Source organism: Tiliqua scincoides, chromosome 3 (assembly GCF_035046505.1).
Source record: "Tiliqua scincoides isolate rTilSci1 chromosome 3, rTilSci1.hap2, whole genome shotgun sequence".
In the NCBI taxonomy this organism is placed as follows: domain Eukaryota; kingdom Metazoa; phylum Chordata; class Lepidosauria; order Squamata; family Scincidae; genus Tiliqua; species Tiliqua scincoides.
In genome coordinates this window covers 35,535,627-35,549,065 of record NC_089823.1, presented here as the reverse complement: position 1 = coordinate 35,549,065, position 13,439 = coordinate 35,535,627, and the positions used below count along the sequence as shown (strand labels likewise).

General features: G+C 45.1%; 1 protein-coding gene across 1 annotated transcript in view; it reads left to right on the top strand.

The window, feature by feature from the left end:
* The first annotated feature begins 4,077 nt into the window (after positions 1-4,077).
* The window catches only part of COL8A1 (collagen type VIII alpha 1 chain), a 92,996-nt gene continuing 83,634 nt past the window's right edge, over positions 4,078-13,439 (top strand). Inside the window, exon 1 of the mRNA XM_066621971.1 lies at positions 4,078-4,191. The gene's annotated coding sequence lies outside the window, so the exon portion shown is untranslated. The remainder of the gene's footprint in view (positions 4,192-13,439) is intronic.

Below are 13,439 nucleotides of genomic sequence, written 5' to 3'. Positions count from 1 at the left end.
TATATACTTCTAAATGCAACACATTTCACAATACTGTTGTGAATTTTTTTTAAAAATGTCTGTATGGGTTGGAATTACAGTATTGGGGCCAAACAAATGGAAAAAACAATGACCTGCTTGGCAGTGGATTCAGGACAGAGAAAAGATGAAAAAGAGAAAAGAAGCACGTCTTCAGACATAATTAACTTGTGGATCTTGGTGCCAACAGATGGGGTGAGAGGTATTGTTGGGGTTTAGTTCAGATGGGGTTTCGTTGGCTTGAAAAGGGGATTGATGCAGCAGGCTAGCTTATTTTTACAAACAGCTTCTTTTAATATTATTTTGTTAGCACCATTTCCTGTGTAGATGGAATTTATTTATTTGAAAGATTTATATGCCACCTTTCCTCTTAAAAACTAAGGGACCAATCCAAACCTGGACTTGGGCCAGTGCAAGTCTCTTGGCTGGCCTGGGGGTATTGCACCACTCAAAGGGAAGATAGGCCACCACTAAGGGCCCACGGGAAAAGGTGAGTTGTGTCCTGGGTTCCTTGGATTTGCACTTCCTCATCAGATGGCGCAGCTTCGAGTAGACTCATTGGGGTCACTGCAGCGCAACATGGGGTAAGGGGACTTGTTCCCCCTTGCCTCGGGCTGCACCAGTTTTGACCCCAAACATGTGCTGGATGCAGCGCAGGCCTGCTGGCCTGCATGCTTCCAGCGCAAGTTAGGATTGCGCTCTAAGACGCCCAAGGTGGCTCACAATTAATAAAAACTCAATCCAATAAATAAAATTCTATAAAACCAAGAATGCAAAAACTGTAAAATACATATGGCAGGGGTTCCCAAAATGTGTGTCATGGCTTAGGGCAGTGTTTCTCAAACTGTGGGTCAGGACCCGCCAGGTGAGTTGCGAGCCAATTTCAGGGAGTCCCCATTCATTTCAGTATTTTATTTTTAATATATTAGACTTGATGCTACCATGGTATGTGATTACATTTGGGGAAATGTTGCACATATGTACTTTTAACAGGCTACTATGTGTATGCTTTTAACAATGATAGTACATGGAACTTACTCCTGGGTGAGTGTGGGTAGGATTGCAGCCTAGGATTGCCAAAACCTTTCCTGCTTGATGATGTCACTTCCAGTCATGACATCACTTCTGGTGGGTCCTGACAGATTCTCATGCTAAAAAGTGGGTCCCGGAGCTAAATGTGTGAGAACCACTGGCTTAGGGCATCAAGGCGCACTCCCAGGGGCGCTACACGATGTCCCTGGTGGCCCCTCCTATCTGTTCTCCCTGGTGCCGCCATTTTGGATCTGGCAAGAATTCAAGAAATTCAAGATGGCAGTACCCGGTTGAGCTGGTAAGAAGCTGCTGAGGCACTGTGACTCTGTTAAGTTTGAGAACTGCTGCTTATGGTGTCAATCAAGGCCAGCATTGGGGATGAGCATCCTCGGGCAATTGCAGAGGGCACAGTGTTCTCAGAAGGCCTTCTGCTGCTCCCTGGCCTCCTGCCACAGCTACCATTACTTACTCTTTTTTCTTCTTGGTGGCTGCAGGACCAGGGCCTTCTATTACTTGATACTGCACTCCCTCATGGGGGGCACCAACAAGCATCTTGCTGAGGGCCCTGCAAAAACTGGCACCAAATGCTGGTGCCAATATTACTGCAGTTTCACTTGTGGGAGTTTCATGCAATGAATAGAATTCAAATGAATGACTGTGTGAGGTTCTGGGTTTACCTCCTTTTCTTGGGTTGGCAGTGTGAGGAAGAGCTGCATAGATCTTCAATAAGACCACCAAGCATTGAGACTTGTGGCACTAGCTCAGCAATTTTCCGCCAGTGCACCACAGCAAACTGGTGTGCCATAAATTTCTCATCTGATCTCAGAAGCTAAGCAGGGTCAGGCCTGGTAAGGACTTGAATGGGAGACCGCCTGGGAATACTGGGTATTCCTGTAGGCTTATACCATAGTCTTTCGAGACTGAAAGTTGCCAACCATGCCATGGGAATTTGGGGGAGGGTCATTCGTATGGCCATTGGGGGATGTGAGCCTCGCACTGGCAGCATGGCATGCCTTGTCAATTGTAAAAAAAAAAACCAAATCAGTACAATATGGTGTGCCTTGACAATTTTAGCACCTTGTCAGTGTGCTGTAAGATGGAATAGGTTGAAAATTGCTGCACCAGTCACTTTTTAAGAACTTTAGGTCCTTCTCAATACATGTGCCTTTTCCAGACTCTAAAGACTACTTCAAATTCACTTACAGATAAAGAATTGACATTCAGATCTCTGGGTCTGGACTCCTCTTAAAATGCTTTTCTGTCTGCAACAGCCAAAGCAGTACTTTCTGTTCTAGCCTCTTTACAGAAGCTGTCCTGGGAGTCTAGCCAGTAGACTATGCCTACAGCAAGGAGACTCCACCTCTCATTTCTGTTCCCAGTATCCAAACCACATCAGTTTGCTGGTGACCTAACTGCTCAGTAGTACAAAAGGCTGTCAATTTTATTAGTACATGAATCTTTTAGAATGTGATGCAATCACAGTTGAGCAAATGTGTTTACAAATCAGTGATGTTACTAAAGTAGTTCTGGCTAATCTGGCGTGGAAGGCTGAGCCTTTGCCATCTAAGCCTTTGAGTTCAGCTGTGCCTTGTCTCATCACAGCTTTGGACAGCTCAGTTTATTCTGCGGTCTTGTCATGAAAAATAAAATTAAATAAGAAACACTGTTGCTTCTTCCAGGGCAGTTTTGCATGATAGCAAAGGATGTTTCCTCTCTCTTGTAAAATATATATACAAAATGTATAATGCATTAACATCAAGGCAGCTGAGGAGCATGAGAATGCAGAAGTCATTCCTACTTACTAGCATTTCAAAACTCCTTAAAGATACATTTTTAATGTCACCCAAAATGTTTTTAAATTAGACCAGACATTTTAAAATATGCCACATTGGGATCATTTTCCAGAAATGTGTGCTGAGGAAGCCCTAAATACTGGGTAGGCATAAGTGATTGGAGACAACAGACACTGGCCTACATCCATTGGAGGGCCAATCTAGCCAGGTGGAACCTGAACCCTCTGTACAAGTGGGTTACCAGTGGGAGCCCTCAATGCATCATGGAGGGAGATTAAGGGAGCTAATTGCAGAATTTTCCCAAGGTACCCCAGCAACCTGATAACAGTCTTGTCTATATGATTGTCATGGAACCCTTGTGTATTGTAGAGGATTCTGGGGCAGATTCTAAGAGATACACTTAATTTGCATGCTTCGCTATCCAGGTCTGTTGAGCTGCACTCTTGCTTTATGTAAGTGTGGAGAGTGCCCTGAGAACACACCCAGCAGCGATCTTGTGGTTGCACATTGAAGAGGAAGGCTGATAGTGGTAGGCAAAGTATCCTTCACAAAAGGTTGTACTCACCTTCTCACTGAAGAACCGATAATAATTTTAAGTTCCCCAGAAAATGGTTTGAAAGTCACTAGACCACTTTGAAAGCCAAAATAAGAGACCATCAAACATTTCAAAAGGTAAAAAAAGCCGATTTTGGCTTTGAACAACTCTCAGGCCCCATCTGTTAGGTTACAGGGCTTTGCTATGGTTTTAAGGTGGGAGAAATGTACTGCCTCTTTTTACAAAAAGCAGAAGCTGTTCTTTTATGAATAAACAGAACTGGCTTGCTATTGGGAACAGAGGAAATTCCATGAAAGAACAAATGGCGCATCTTGTCTGGTATTCTTGAGTCTGGTAGACAATTAAGAGGCTTCTTTCTTGACACTACCTATCTAGGGCAGGGTGATCAAATACAATGGAGGACTGAGTGCCTATACCTTTAACTATTGTATAAAGGAGAGAATTTTGGCAGGTGCTGCTTTTTAAATCCTTCCATGTTGAACTGCACCTGTCAAAATTGCCTCCTTTATACAATGGTTAAAGGTATAGGTAGCCTGTCCTCCACTGTATGTGGTCACCCTATTGAAGGTTTCCAAGCTGATTATTTCAGATCAGTGCCCAAGATTGGATAATTCTCTCTGCAGAAGCACGTGTGGCCTCTGGGACACCAAGTGCCTCGGGAACAAAGTGCCAGGTAAGGCACCGAGAGTTTAACATCTGTGCGAGGGGAAGGCAAGTGGACCTCTGAGTTTTGGAGAAGGAGAAGGAAGACTCCCTGAGTTGTGAAGAGGAGAGGAGGAAGAGAAGGAGAAGGTAAGTGTACTCTTTCTTACTCCTTGTCTTCTAACCTTAAATCAACCTTAGATCAACATTGAAATTTAGCTTTACCTAAATTAGCACCTAATCTAACCTGAGGAAGGGATTCTAAGGTCCAGCAAGTTGGGGCACAGGAGCTAGGTGAGGGCAATAAAAATAAATACGTAAATGCGTACAGAGGTCTACTCTGAGCAGGAGCAGAGTCCTACTTGTGAGTAAGAGCCCAAGGTACAGGCACTTGGAAAAATAAATAAAACAGAGGGGGATAAAGTGGAAAGCAAATTTTTCTACTTGGTTTAAATTAACCCTATACTTAACCCAAGTTAAACTTAATCTAAATTAGAACATAATCTAAAGGTTCAGTAAATTAGGACACAGGATCTAGGTGAGAGCAATAAATAAAATAAAGGTGCACATGTAATAAAAGCAGGATTTTAGCAGGGCTAAACAGGATTTAAACCTTAGTGTGTAAGTTCTGCCAAGTCAAAAAACTCTTAAACCAGTGAGGTTTAAACTCAAATAAAAAACCAGCATGAGGTTAAAAAACAGTCCAGCCTCAGAGAACTGAAGTAGGAGGGTAAGAACATAGGAAGGGCCTATTCCCACCCAGCCAGGGCAATTTAGCATAGTCATTGTCCTTTAGGTCATAGTAATTGACCTTTAGGAGTTGATAAGAGCCCCATTCGGCAAATCCAAGCATCCCATTCAGGGAAATCTCACCTGGGAAGACCAGTCCCTTTTCAATCAGCAAGGAGGGAGGGAGGAGGAGCTAGCTAGGAGTATAAAGCTAGTGCCTGTCACCCCATGAGCCTCTCTGCAGAAGCGCACATGGTCTCTGGGAATCCAAGTGCCTCGGGAATAAAGTGCCAGGTAAGGCACCACGAGTTTAGCATCTGTGCGAGCAGCAGCAGGGCGAGGAAGCCAGGGCCCCAGATACCGCCCTTTCTCTTCCCTTGAGAAGAGGGCTGCTAACCAGTGTGGGGTTTTCAAGTACCCCTAAACAAAAACAAACAAAATAAAAAAGCTATGCAGTCAGACAGACAGCAGTAGGGTGGGGACTATCCAGTGTTTTGCAACAAGTGCCACATGTATGACTATATGTCTCTGGGGCATAAGTCATGTGTGTGTCCTTGGTGCAAGGAGCTCCAGGGACTCAGGGAACGTGTCCGCTCCCTTGAAGCCTTGGTGGCCGACCTGGAGAAGCAGAGGCAGGCAGAGAAGAACCATAGGGAGACTTCTGGGGACGATCAGGCTTTGTCCCAACCTCAGGCGTGCAGCTCCTCAGCTGCTTGGGTGGGAAGTCTCGGGGCTGGAGGACATCATCCTGGAGAGGAAGGAAACAATCCCCTAGGGGGGACCCCTTCTCCAGGGGACGGGCCCGTATCTGAATGTACTCGGGATACTCCTCGGTGGGAGGAGGGTCGGGGGCTTCTTGTAGTGGGAAATTCGATTATTAGAAACATAGAGAGGGGGATTTGCAATGGATGTGAGGACCGCATGGCAACTTGCCTGCCTGGTGCGAAGGTTGCGGACATCACTTCTCATCTAGACAGGCTGATAGACAGAGCTAGGGAGGAGGTAGCGGTTGTGGTGCATGTTGGCACCAACAACATGGGCAAGTGTAGCCGGGAGGTCCTGGAGGCCAAATTTAGGCTATTAGGTAGGAAGCTTAAAGCCAGGACCTCAAAGGTAGCGTTCTCTGAAGTGCTACCTGTTCCACACGCAGGGCCAGCTAGGCAGGCGGAGATCAGGGTTCTCAATGCGTGGATGAGACAGTTGTGTAGGGAGGAGGAGTTTAGATTTGTTAGGCACTGGGGAACATTTTGGGACAAGTGGGGCCTGTACAAGAGGGATGGGCTTCACTTGAACCAGAATGGAACCAGACTGCTGGCGCATAACATTAAAAAGCTGTCAGAGCTGCTTTTAAACTGATCCCTGGGGGAAAGCCAACAGGAGCCGAGGGGCAACCGGTTCGGGACTCCTCATCCCTACAGGACGAGGATGGGGAGGTTAGAGAACAACAAGGTAAAGGCAGAATAGGAGAAGAAATTGGGAATGGTAGCATGATGGGATGTGATAGACTGTTTGGCACAATGAGAGGATGCGGGCACAAAGGAGCTAATAAGCAGCCCATCCTGGGGCATTCCATGTTCAAATGCTTTTATGCAAATGCCCGAAGTCTCCGAGCAAAGATGGGAGAACTGGAGTGTCTGGTAACAAGGGAAAACATTGACATAGCGGGCATAACGGAAACCTGGTGGAATGCGGAGAATCAGTGGGATACCGCAGTCCCGGGCTATATACAGGAGGGACAGGGAAGGGCATGTTGGAGGTGGGGTGGCCATTTATGTTAAGGAAGGGATAGAATTCAGCCAAGTGAGATTGAAGGTGGGTTCGATTCCATAGAATCTGTATGGGTTAAATTACCAGGCCTGTGGAGCGATGTAATACTGGGGGTGTACTATTATCCTCCAGACCAGAAACCAGAAGGGGACCTTGAAATGAGGAAACAGATCAGGGAGGTGACAAGGAGGGACAGGGTTGTAATCATGGGGGACTTCAATTATTCTCATATTGACTGAGTCAATTTGTGTTCTGGTCATGAAAAGGAGACTGGATTCCTTGACATGCTAAATGACTGTGCCTTAGAGCAGCTAGTCATGGAGCCCACCAGAGGACAGGTGACTCTGGATTTAATATTGTGCGGTACTCAGGACCTGGTTAGAGATGTCAACGTTACTGAGCTGTTGGGGAACAGTGATCATGCTGTGATCCATTTTGACATGCACATTGGGGGAAGAATACAGGCGGAAGAATCCAAAAAGCCCTTGACTTCTGACGAGCAGACTTCCCTCAAATGAGGAGGCTGGTTAGAAAGAGGTTGAAAGGTAAAAAGAGTCCAGTCTCTACAGAGAGCATGGAGGTTGCTCAAATCAACAGTAATAGAGGCCCAGCGGAAGTGTATACCACAAAGGAAGAAGGGCTCGACTAAGTCCAGGAGGGTGCCCGCATGGCTAACCAGCCAAGTTAGAGAGGCCATAAAGGGCAAGGAAGCTTCCTTCCGTAAATGGAAATCTTGTCCTAATGAGGAGAACAAAAAGGAACATAAACTGTGGCAAAAGAAATGTAAGAAGGTGATACGGGAGGCCAAGAGAGACTATGAGGAACACATGGCCAGAAGCATTAGGGGGAATAATAAAAGCTTCTTCAAACATGTTAGAAGCAGGAAACCCACCAGAGAAGCGGTTGGCCCTCTGGATGGTGAGGGAGGGATAGGGGAGATAAAACGAGATGGCAGAGAAATTGCATGAGTTGTTTGCATCTGTCTTCACGGCAGAAGACCTTGGGCAGATACTGCTGCCCGAATAGCCCCTCCTGAGCAAGGAATTAAGTCAAATAGAGGTTAAAAGAGAAGATATTTCAGACTCAATTGACAAATTAAAGATCAATAAGTCACCGGGCCCTGATGGCATCCACCCAAGAGTTATTAAGGAAGTGAAGAATGAAGTTGCTGATCTCTTGACTAAAATATGCAACTTGTCCCTCAAAATGGCCACGGTGCCAGAAGATTGGAGGATAGCAAATGTCACACCAATTTTTAAAAAGGGAAAGAGGGGGGACCCGGGAAACTATAGGCCGGTCAGTCTGACATCTATAACGGGTAAGATGGTGGAATGCCTCATCAAAGATAGAATCTCAAAACACATAGGCGAACAAGCATTGCTGAGGGAGAATCAGCATGGCTTCTGTAAGGGTAAGTCTTGCCTCACAAACCGTTTAGAATTCTTTGAAAAGGTCAACAGGCATATGGATGCGGGAGAACCCATGGACATTATATATCTGGACTTTCATAAGGCGTTCGACACGGTCCCTCACCAAAGGCTACTGAAAAAACTCTACAGTCAGGGAATTAGAGGGCAGGACCTCTCCTGGATTGAGACCTGGTTGAAGACCAGGAAACAGAGTGGGTGTCAATGGGCAATTTTTACAATGGAGAGAGGTGAAAAGCGTTGTGCCCCAAGGATCTGTCCTGGTACTGGTGTTCTTCATCCTCTTCATAAATGACCTGGAGACAGGGTTGAGCAGTGAGGTGGCTAAGTTTGCAGATGACACCAAACTTTTCCCAGTGGTGAAGACCAGAAGTGATTGTGAGGAGTTCCAGAAAGATCTCTCCAAAGTGGCAGAATGGGCAGCAAAATGGCAGATGCGTTTCAATGTAAGTAAGTGTAAAGTCATGCACATTGGGGCAAAAAATCAAAACTTCACATATAGGCTAATGGGTTTTGAGCGGTCTGTGACACATCAGGAGAGAGATCTTGGGGTAGTGGTGGACAAGTCAATGTAAGTGTCAACCCAATGTGTGGCGGCAGTGAAGAAGGCCAATTCTATGTTTGGGATCATTAGAAAAGATATTGAGAACAAAACAGCTAATATTGTAATGCCATTGTATAAATCTATGGTAAGACCACACCTGGAGTATTGTGTCCAGTTCTGGTCACCGCATCTCAAAAAGGATATAGTGGAAATGGAAAAGGTGCAAAAGGGGGCAACTAAGATGATTGCTGGGCTGGGGCACCTTCCTTATGAGGAAAGGCTACGATGTTTGGGCCTCTTCAGCCTAGAAAAGAGACGCCTGAGGGGGGACATGATTGAGACATGCAAAATTATGCATGGGAAGGATAAAGTGGATAGAGAGATGCTCTTTACACTCTCACATAACACCAGAACCAGGGGACAGCCACTAAAATTGAGTGTTGGGAGGGTTAGGACAGACAAAAGAAAATATTTCTTTACTCAGCATGTGGTTGGTCTGTGGAACTCCTTGCCACAGGATGTGGTGACGGCATCTGGCCTGGATGCCTTTAAAAGGGGATTGGACAAGTTTCTGGAGGAAAAATCCATTACGGGTTACAAGCCATGATGTGTATGTGCAACCTCCTGATTTTAGAAATGGGCTATGTCAGAATGCCAGATGCACGGGAGCGCACCAGGATGCATGTTTCTTGTTATCTGGTGTGCTCCCTGGGGCATTTGGTGGGCCGCTGTGAGATACAGGAAGCTGGACTAGATGGGCCTATGGCCTGATACAGTGGGACTGTTCTTATGTTCTTATGTTCTCCTCAGTCTTTTCCATAGATGTGGCAGGCAAACCAAACTGCATCTTCCTCTCCATTGGGTGCACCTGTCCTGAGGTTTTGAAATGTAATGTTTCTGTAGGTTTAAACACAGTATAAATATGGTACCTGTGGGTTTGAAAAGTGTGATAGTTTCTTCATACAATCTTTGAATTGACTGCATGATTTTTACACGCATGCCCTACTTGAACATGATGGATGTCCATCAAGACGAGCGTACTCCATGGGTGGGGTAGAAAGGCACAATCTCTCTATCACTCTATTTAGTGGGGGAAAAATGGGAAGAAAGTTCTGTATGGTTTGCAGTCCAGTCCTATGCAACTTCCTGCATGGCAGTGCAGCTCAGCCAACCTGCTGATTGCTGAATCCCATGGGGGGATTGTCGACCTCTGGAGGCCACCTCAGGATAAGGCAACATTTGTTCTCTTGCCCCAGGGTAAGCCTGAGTTGGCCCTCTAAGTCTACTTGGACTTATGCCAGATGAGGTGCAAGTTCTCATGAACCCAGGTTAGGGGATTGAGACTGGGGAGGGGATTAGGATATCAGCATGTACCACTGCTGCCCAATCCTATCCAACTTTCCAGTGCTGATGCAGCTGCTGCCAATACTGCCCCCTTCCTGGCCCAAATATGCCCTTCTCCCCACCCCATCTCCTCCCTATTCCTCCCCCTCCCCACCTTGTTCTGTCCCCTCATCTCCTCTCTCCAACTACCTGCACCTACTTATTGGTGCTGGCAGGCGTCCCTGGTATGCTAGCTCACGGAAACAGCCACTCACAACTTGTGGCAGTGGCCATGCTGCACTGAATGGCTTGTTGCCTTTTGCAATAGCTATAAAGGGCCTTATGCTGCCAGAACTCTAGTTCCGGCTGTGCAGAGTCCAGTTAGGATTAGGCTATAATATGAATCTTAGCCTTTCTCACAAGAGCTCTTGACCGTGTTTACCTCCCATCTCTATCCAGTCTTTTCCCCCAGTTATCCTTGCTCTCTCAGACACCTTCCTGCTTCTTGCCTCATCCTTTCCTTGTCATGATCCTGGAGCACTGCAGTGTCCAGCCTTGCTTGACAAGATCCCTGCTGTGCTTCTTTTTTTTGTCCTTGAATCTTCTGTTTGCTCTGTACCTGTGTAGGATATCTGCATGACACATTGCTGCTGAAGGCAAGAAGAGCCCTGTCAGGGGGGAAAAAAAAATTCCAAAATATTTACTTATTGAGGGTATTTATAAGTCATTCAAACCTGCTGAATTTTTATTCTAAATCTTCCACTGCAGTTTCCTTGAATGTTGAAGGCCTCATTTAACAGATGGTTTCAGTAGCTCCCGGCTCTTGGAACTCTCAAGAACTATTAGAGGTGCTGGGGTGAGAGGAGCAATGATGTAAAAAGTCCTGTTGTCGGCCTTCTTGCTGTTGTTACTTTGCTGAGCCTTTGCTATGAGGAGACCTCTGTGACTCACCTCCCCCCACTGCAGGATGCAGCACATGCCCCATTGACACAGCCACATCAGCATTGGAAAGTTGGATAGGATTGGGCTGAAAATGTTGATAATGAAAGAGCACAGAGCTTTCTCCACATCTGGGCAGATGTTAGCAATGGGATGTTCCTTAAATGTTGTATGACAAACTATTTTTCAATTTCTTTTAATTGTGCCATAAGAAGTCAAACATACTGCTCCATCTTTTGTCCTTTGATTCTGCTGTAAATTTACGATGTGGAAGCAAATGCTAAAGCCCCATCAGCACAGTTTTCAGAATGTGAAGCTGGATCATCTTTAAGGGAAAGAAGAAGACAGAGACTATTTCCAAATATATTTGCTTCGTGCCTTGACAAGTAACATACCCTTCATCCCCACTTTGTCTTCCACCCACCCAAAAGGCCAATGATTTTAACTCCTGTTTTTATTCAAATGTTTCACAGTAAATTTATTCTTTCATAACATGAAGCAGTTAAGCTCTGAACTCCTAGTTTTTGGGAAAGCAGGAATGGAAAAATGTTTTCATAGGAGAAGAGCATGCCCTCTGGATCTGTTGACTGCTTTTTGTTTGTGGGAGAAAACCCATTTAAGCATTAGCTACAGTTTAAGTATGATAAACCACACACGTTCACTTTGAATTTTGCCAAACAAATATTTATACTTTTATTCTTTTCCAATACTCATTTGTGTTCTGGGATAGTTTTTCAGGTTCTTTGTTGTAGAAAGGATGGAAACACAACTCAACAGCAGGGCTATTTTGATTGTTTGATTGATTGATTGATTTGCCAGTAGTTGTTTTGTACCTTGCTTTTCTCCCAAAGAGCATGCAAAGTGGCTTATAGACCCATAACATTAAAACACTGTAATTCATAAGATTAAACATTAAAACATCCATATTAAAACATCACAAATAAAATCAAAACCAACAGCAGTCACCTCTTAATAAAAGAAGGGCAAGATCTGTAAAATCCAATCAGCAATGAAAACATCCCCATAAAATCCACAGTACATCCATTTAGTATTAAAATAACCATAACCTCAGAAAGCTAGTCTGAAGAGAAATGATTTTAGGCTTCGATGAAAAGCTTTTATGTAATTAATCTGTGGAACTCCTTACCACAGGATGTGGTTATGGCATCTGGCCTACATGCCTTTAAAAGAGCATTCATCACAGGTTACAAACAATGATGGGCAATGGTATAGCTAGCAGGGGACGGCAGGCAGGGTGCCCCAGTTTCCACCTTCGGGGGGGTGACACCACTAGTGATCAAAATGGCAAAAATTGTGGTTTTTAGAAATAATACCATCATGTTATATATAAGAACATAAGAACAGCCCCACTGGATCAGGCCATAGGCCCATCTAGTCCAGCTTCCTGTATCTCACAGCGGCCCACCAAATGCCTCAGGGAGCACACCAGATAACAAGAGACCTCATCCTGGTGCCCTCCCCTACATCTGGCATTCTGACTTAACCCATTTCTAAAATCAGGAGGTTGCGCATACACATCATGGCTTGTACCCCATAATGGATTTTTCCTCCAGAAACTTGTCCAATCCCCTTTTAAAGGCGTCGAGGCTAGACGCCAGCACCACATCCTGTGGCAAGGAGTTCCACAGACCAACCACACGCTGAGTAAAGAAATATTTTCTTTTGTCTGTCCTAACCCGCCCAACACTCAATTTTAGTGGATGTCCCCTGGTTCTGGTATTATGTGAGAGTGTAAAGAGCATCTCCCTATCCACTCTGTCCATTCCCTGCATAATTTTGTATGTCTCAATCATGTCCCCCCTCAAGCGTCTCTTTTCTAGGCTGAAGAGGCCCAAACGCCATAGCCTTTCCTCATAAGGAAGGTGCCCCAGCCCAGTAATCATCTTAGTCGCTCTCTTTTGCACCTTTTCCATTTCCACTATGTCTTTTTTGAGATGCGGCGACCAGAACTGGACACAATACTCCAGGTGTGGCTTTACCATAGATTTGTACAACGGCATTATAATACTAGCCGTTTTGTTCTCAATACCCTTCCTAATGATCCCAAGCATAGAATTGGCCTTCCTCACTGCCGCCGCACATTGGGTCGACACTTTCATCGACCTGTCCACCACCACCCCAAGATATAATTTGATCTGTAATTTAATGCAGAATGTAATGAAACAAATCGCATTGAAATATCTGTGTTCTATCAAAAGTTATAGCCAAATAACCAGAAAAAGAAAACACAACTTATGTAACAAAGGGCGTAATCCTAACCAACTTTTCAGCACTGGCATAGCTATGCCAATGAGATGTATGCTGTATCCTGCAGTTGGGTGGCACTCATGGAGGCCTCCTCAAAGAAAGGGAATGTTTGTTCCCTTACCCTCAGAGCTGCATTGACCTTATGTCAGTGCTGGAAAGTGGGGTTAGGACAGTGCCCAAAGTTGATTTCCTCAACTCAAAACTGACCAATGAGGCTGAGTGTTCTGAGAGCTTATGAGATGTTGTTATAATGCAGCATGGAACCAAGAAGGCGTTGTTATGAGTCAGTCCATGTATCAGAGCTAATAAAACTGCTTTTCAGTAGTGAAGTTAATGGGGATGACGCAATGAGTTACCAAACTAGTTGACACCAATCTTTATGATGCCACTGGTGGGAAGAT